Consider the following 7,611-nt stretch of genomic DNA (forward strand, 5'->3'; position numbering starts at 1 on the left):
GTGAACCCAGGAGGTGGAGGTTGCGGTGAGCCGAGATCGCGCCACTGCACTCCAGCCTGGGGGACAAAGAAAGACTCCGTCTCAAAAAAAAAAAAAAAAAAACCCACACAACTACATGGAAATTGAATTACTTGCTCTTGAATGACTCTTGGGTAAATAATGAAATTAAGACAGAAATCAAGAAGTAATTTGAAACTAATGAGAACAAAAAGACAATGTACCAGAATCTCTGGGAAACAGCTAATTCAATATTAAGAGGGAAATTTACAGCACTAAACACTCACATCAAAAATCTAGACAGATCTCAAGTTAAGAACTTAACATCTCAACTACAAGAGCTAGAGAACCAAGAGCAACAAACCCCAAAGCTAGCAGAGACAAGAAATAACCAAGACCAGAGCAGAACTAAAGAAGATAGAACATGAAAAACCCTTCAAAAAATCAACAAATCTAGGAGCCTTTTTTTTTAATTAATAGTGCTCCGCCGTCTCCACGGCATCTTCCACCCGTGCCGCTGCAGCTCCCCGCATTCACGCCACCGCCACCACGGCCACCCTCAGCGCCACCACCATGTGGGAGATCGTGCACCTAAAGGCCAGCCAGTGTGGCAGCCAGATGGGGGCCAAGTTTTGGGAGGTTATGTGACGAACATGGGCATTGACCCCACAGGCACATACTATGGGGACAGTGATCTGCAACTGGAGAGGATCAACGTGTACTACAACGAGGCCAGAGGAGGAACTCTATGGTGCTGGAAGTCAGCACCATGGACTCTATCCTTTCCGGCCCCTTCAGTCAGATCTTTCGGCCGGACAACTTCGTGTTTGGCCAGTCTGGAGCCGGCAACAACTGGGTGAAGGGGCACTACACGGAGGGCACAGAGCTGGTGGATGCTGTCCTGGACGTGGTCCAGAAGGAGGCCTAGAACTGCCACTGCCTTCAAGGCTTCCAGCTGACACACTCGCTGGGGGGTGGCACTGGGTCCAGGATGGGCACACTGCTCATCAGTAAGATCTGTGAGGAGTTCCCAGACTGCATCATAAACACCTTCAGCATGGTGCCCTCGCCCAAAGTGTCAGACACAGTGGTGGAGCCCTACAATGCCATGCTGTCCGCGCACCAGCTGGTGGAGAATACGAATGAGACCTACTGCATCAACAATGAGGCACTCTACGACATCTGCTTCCGCACCCTCAAGCTGACCACCCCCACCTACGGGGACCTCAACCACCTGGTGTCAGCCACCATGAGCAGAGTCACCACCTGCCTGTGCTTCCTGGGCTAGCTGAACGCCAACCTGCGCAAGCTGGCCGTCAACATAGTCCCCTTTCCTCGCCTGCACTTCTTCATGCCTGGCTTCGCACCCCTGACCAGCCGGGGCAGCCAGCAGTACCGGGCCCTGAGGGTGCCTGAGCTCACGCAGTAGATGTTCGACGCCAAGAACATGATGGCCATGTGCAACCCGCGACATGGCCGCTACCTGACCATGGCCACCGTGTTCCGGGCTGCAGGTCCATGAAGGAGGTGGACGAGCAGATGCTGAGCGTGCAGAGCAAGAACAGCAGCCACTTCGTGGAGTGGATCCCCAACAACGTGAAGACGGCCGTGTGCGACATCTCGCCCCACGGCCTGAAGATAGCCGCAACCTTCATCAGCAACAACACAGCCTTCCAGGAGCTGTTCAAGCGCATCTCTGTGCAGTTCACAGCCATGTTCCAGTGCAAGGCGTTCCTGCACTGGTACACAGGCGAGGGCATGGACGAGATGGAGTTCACCAAGGCTGACAGCAACATCAATGACCTGGTATCTGATTACCAGCAGTACCAGGACGCCACAGCCGAGGAGGGCGAGTTCAAGGAGGAGGCCGAGGAGGAGGTGGCCTAGGCTGCTCCCATTGCTTCCTGTCTGTCCCCTCGAGGCTTCTGACTTTTGACCCCCTAGGACCTCCATCTCTGACCCCTAGACCCCCGCTTTCCCTCCAAGCCTGACTCATCCCTGACCCTAAGACTTCACCCTGACCCTAACAATACCTTTGGAGCTCGCTTTACCTCTGGCTACTTCATCTCCGACCCCGGCTCCCCTTTGACCCTTGAGCCCTAATTTATCTTTGACCCCCTTGAGCTCTTCCAACCTTGACATTCGTAGGAGGAGCCCCACTTCACCCCTTCTGACTCTGGAAACCACACCTTTAACTTTGACGGCCCTCTTTCACCCCGACCTCTGCTTCACCTTTGACCTCTGCCCCCCATGAATCCCATTTTACCTCTAGACCCATAAGTCCTGGTTTATGTTTGATCCCTCCCTCTGAGCTGCACTTCACCTCTGACCTTGCCTCACCTTTAACCCCCGACCTGAGCCCCAGCTCCTACCTCTGACCCCAACTTCTCTTTCACCCGTGAATCCCCTCTGACCCCAACTTCTCTTTCACCCCCTATGAATCCCATTTTACCTCTCCACCTATAAGTCCTGGTTTACATTGGAGCCCTCCCTCTGAGCTGCAGTTCACCTTTGACCTTGCCTCACCTTTCACCCCCCCGCAGCCCCAGCTCCTACCTCTGACTCCAGCTTCTCTCTGGCTCCCACAGACCCTATGCATCCTCCCTGCCTCACTCCCCTCAGCCCCTGCCAACCTTAGCTTATCTGGGAGAGAAACAATGCCTGGTGCCTGTGAGGAAGAGAGGCCACCCCTGCCCTCCCTCCCCGCTTCCCTGCCTCGCCCTCAATAAATAAATTGTTAAAAAAAAGAAAAAATTAATAAAATAGATAGACCACTAGCTAGACTAATAAAGAAGGAAAAAGAGAAGAATCAAATAAACACAATTAGAAATGATAAGGGGGTTATCACCCTGACCCCACAGAAATATAAACAATCATCAGAGAAAACTATAAACATCTCTATGAACATAAACTAGAAAATCTAGAAGAAATGGATAAATTTCTGCAGAGATACACGCTCCCAAGACTGAACCAGGAAGAAATTGAATCCCTGAATAGACCAATAATGAGTTCTGAAACTGAGGCAGTAATAAATAGCCTACCAACCAAAAAAAAAGCCCAGGACCAAATAGATTCACAGCTGAATTATAACAGAAGTACAAAGAAGAGCTGGTACTATTTCTATTGAAAATATTCCAAACAATTGAAAAGGAGGGACTCCTCCATAACTCATTTTATGAGGCCAGCATCATCCTGATACCAAAACCTGGCAGAGATACAATAAAAAAAGAAAATTTCAGGCCAATATCCTTGATTAACATCAATGCAAAAATCCTCAACTAAATACTGGCAAACTGAATACAGCAGCACATCAAAAAGCTTATTCACCATAATCAAGTAGGCTTCATCCCCTAGATGCAAGGTTGGTCCAACATATGCAAATCAGTAAGTGTGATTCATCACATAAACAGAACTAAAGACAAAAAACACATGATTATCTCAATAGATGTGGAAAGGCCTTCAATAGAAATCAATATCCCTTCATGTTAAAAACTCTCAGTAAATTAGCTACTGAAGGAACATACATCAAAATGATAAGACCCATCTATGACAAACCCACAGCCAATATCATACTGAATGGGCCAAAACCGGAAGCATTCCTCTTGAGAACTGGCACAAGACAAGGATGCACTCTCTCTCCACTCCTATTCAACATAGTATTGAAAGTTCTGGCCAGGGCAATCAGGCAAGAGAAAGAAATAAAAGGTATTCAAATAGGAAGAGAGGAAGTCAAATTATCTTTGTTTGCAGATGACATGATCCTATATCTAGAAGACCTCATCGTCTCAGCCCAAAAGCTTCTTAAGTTGATGAGCAAATACAGCAAAGTCTCAGGATACAAAATCAATGTGCAAAAATCACCAGCATTCCCATACACTAACAACAGGCAGGCAGAGACCCAAATCAGGAATGAACTCCCATTCCCAATAGCCACAAAAAGAATAAAATACCTAGGAATACAGCTAACTAGGGAGGTGAAAGATCTCTACAAGGAGAATTACAAACCACTGCTCAAGGAATTCAGGGAGGACACAAACAAATGGAAAGACATTTCATGCTCATGGATAGAAAGGATCAATCAATATCAAGAAAATGGCCATACTGCCCAAAGTAATTTTTAGATTCAATGCAATTCCCATGAAGCTACCAGTGACTTTCTTTGCAGAATTAGAAAAAATAAAAACTACTTAAAATTTCACATGGAACCAAGAAGAGCCAGTAAAGCCTAGACAGCCCTAAGCAAAAAGAACAAACCTGGAGGCATCACACTACCTGACTTCAGACAATACTACAAGGCTACAGTAACCAAAACACCACGGCACTGGTTCAAAAACAAACACATAGACCAATGGAACAGAATAGAGAACTCGGAAACTAAGACCACACACCTATAACCATCTGATCTTTGACAAACCTGACAAAAACAAGCAATGGGGAAAGGATTCCCTACTTAATAAATGGTGCTGGGAGAACTGGCTAGCAATATGCAGAAAATTGAAACTGGACCCCTTCTTTACACCGTATACAAAAATTAACTCAAGATGGATTAAAGACTTAAATGTAAAACCCAAAACTATAAACACTCTAGAAGAAAAGCATATCATCCATTTTGCAACACACAGAGAATTAATAAATGTAGGAATTGACTATCAACACCGCCACAGAAAAAAAGAGACTACAAGACATAACATACATTCTGATAGAAGAACAAAATGCCTCCAATAAAGTATTCTTGTTAAACAAAGAGAGAAAGTGGGACAGAAGGAGAGGAGGGAAGAAGAAGGAAGAAGAGGAGGAGGAACAGTGACGATGGCAACAATGACAAAAGAACACGTTAAATATCATCATACCTGGGAAAATCCAAGCTGTGGGAAGCTCTTCAGGACAAATGACCTAGTTTCTGCAACAAATAATTTCAAAAAAGAAAGATAACCTATAAATTAAAATACTTAAACACTATAAATTAATCATAATGCAGACCTTATTTAGATGCTAAGTCAAAGAAACGTTTAAAAATTAGGTACTCAAGGATATCCCTGAAGAATATTGATGCAAAAATCCTCAATAAAATATTGGCAAACCGAATCCAGCAGCACATCAAAAAGCTTATCCACGACGATCAAGTCGGCTTCATCCCGGGGATGCAAGGCTGGTTCAACATACACAAATCAATAAATGTAATCCATCACATAAACAGAACCAATGACAAAAACCACATGATTATCTCAATAGATGCAGAAAAGGCCTTTGATAAAATTCAACATCCCTTCATGCTAAAAATTCTCAATAAACTAGGTATTGATGGAATGTATCTCAAAATAATAACAGCTATTTATGACAAACACACAGCCAATATTATACTGAATGGGAAAAAACTGGAAGCATTCCCTTTGAAAACTGGAACAAGACAAGGATGTCCTCTGTCACCACTCCTATTCAACATAGTATCGGAAGTTGTGGCCAGGGCAATCAGGCAAGAGAAAGATATAAAGCGTATTGAAATAGGAAGAGAGGGAGTCAAATTGTCTCTGTTTGCAGATGACATGATTGTATATTTAGAAAACCGCATCGTCTCAGCCCCAAAACTCCTTCAGCTGATAAGCAACCTCAGCAAAGTCACAGGATATAAAATCAATGTGCAAAAATCACAAGCATTCCCATACACCTATAATAGACAGAGAGCCAAATCATGAGCAAACTCCCATTCACAATTGCTACAGAGAGAAAAAAAAATGCCTAGGAATACAACTTACAAGGGATGTAAAGGACCTATTCAAGGAGAACTACAAACTACTGCTCAAGGAAATAAGAGAGGACACAAACAAATGGAAAAACATTCCATGCTCATGGATACAAAGAATCAATATCATGAAAATGGCCATACTGCCCAAAGTAATTTATAGATTCAATGCTATCCCTATCAAGCTACCAGTGACTTTCTTCACAGAGTTAGAAAAAACTATTTTAAATTTCATATGGAATGAAAAAAGAGTCCATATACCCAAGACAATCCTAAGCAAAAAGAACAAAGTTGGAGGCATCATGCTACCTGACTTCAAACTACACTACAAGGCTACAGTAACCAAAACAGCATGGTACTGTACTAAAACAGATATATAGACCAATGGAACAGAACAGAGGCCTCAGAAATAATGCCACACATCTACAACCATCTGATCTTTGACAAACCTGACAAAAACAAGCAATGGGAAAAGGATTCCCTATTTAATAAATGGCGGTGGGAAAACTGGTCAGCCATATGCAGAAAACAGAAACTGGACCCCTTCCTTACACCTTACACAAAAATTAACTCAAGATGGATTAAAGACTTAAATATAAGACTTAAAACCATAAAAATCCTAGAAGAAAACCCAGGCAATACCATTCAGGACATAAGCATGGGCAAACACTTCATGACTACAACACCAAAAGCAATTGGAACAAAAGCCAAAATTGACAAATGGCATCTAATTAAACTAAAGAGCTTCTGCACAGCAAAAGAAACTATCATCAGAGTGAACAGGCAACCTACAGAATGGGAGAAAATTTTTGCAATCTATCCATCTGACAAAGAGTTAACATCCAGAATCTACAGAGAACTTAAACAAATTTACTAGAAAAAAAACAACTCCATCAAAAAGTGGGCAAACGTATGAACTGACACTTCTCAAAAGAAAACATTTATGCAGTCAACAAACATGAAAAAATGCTCATCATCACTGGTCATTAGAGAAATGAAAATCAAAACCACAATGAGATACCATCTCATGCCAGTTAGAATGGCGATCATTAAAAAGTCAGGAAACAACAGACGCTGGAGAGGATGTGGAGAAATAGGAACACTTTTACACTGTTGTAAATTAGTTCAACCACTGTGGAAGACAGTGTGGTGATTCCTCATGGATCTAGAACCAGAAATACCATTTGACCCAGCAATCCCATTACTAGGTATATACCCAAAGGATTATAAATCATTGTACTATAAAGACACGTGCACATGTATGTTTATTGTAGCACTGTTCACTATAGCAAAGACTTGGAATCAACCCAAATGCCCATCAATGATAGACTGGATAAAGAAAATGTGGCACAAATACATCATGGAATACTATGCAGCCATAAAAAAAGAATGACTTCATGTCCTTTGCAGGGACATGGATGAAGCTGGAAGCCATCATTCTCAGGAAACTAACACAGGAACAGAAAACCAAACACTGCATGTTCTCACTCATAAGTGGGAGGTGAAAAATGAGATCACATGGACACAGGGAGGGGAACATCACACACCGGGGCCTGTAGGCAGGTGGGGGATTAGCATAGAAATAGCATTAGGAGAAATACCTAATACAGATGATGGGTTGATAGGTGCAGCTAGCCACCATGGCACGTGTATACCTATGTAACAAGCCTGCACGTTCTGCACATGTATCCCAGAACTTAAAGTATAATTAAAAAAAAATAATAATAAAAAAGAAAAAAGAAAAAAATATGTACTCAAAAGAAATGAAAACTTATGTTCACATAAACACCTATATTCAAATGTTTATAGTAGCATTACTCATAATACCCAAAAAGTGAAAACCACCCAAATGTCCCCATCAGCTGATGAATGGA

The 7,611-nt window shown here is 43.1% G+C and overlaps 1 pseudogene; it reads left to right on the top strand.

The window, feature by feature from the left end:
- The first annotated feature begins 570 nt into the window (after positions 1 to 570).
- On the top strand, positions 571 to 1,884 carry LOC116812016 (tubulin beta-4A chain-like; annotated as a pseudogene).
- Positions 1,885 to 7,611: the final 5,727 nt, after the last annotated feature.

The sequence above is a fragment of the Hylobates moloch genome, unplaced genomic scaffold, assembly GCF_009828535.3.
Source record: "Hylobates moloch isolate HMO894 unplaced genomic scaffold, HMol_V3 SCAFFOLD_7, whole genome shotgun sequence".
Taxonomy (NCBI): Eukaryota; Metazoa; Chordata; class Mammalia; order Primates; family Hylobatidae; genus Hylobates; species Hylobates moloch.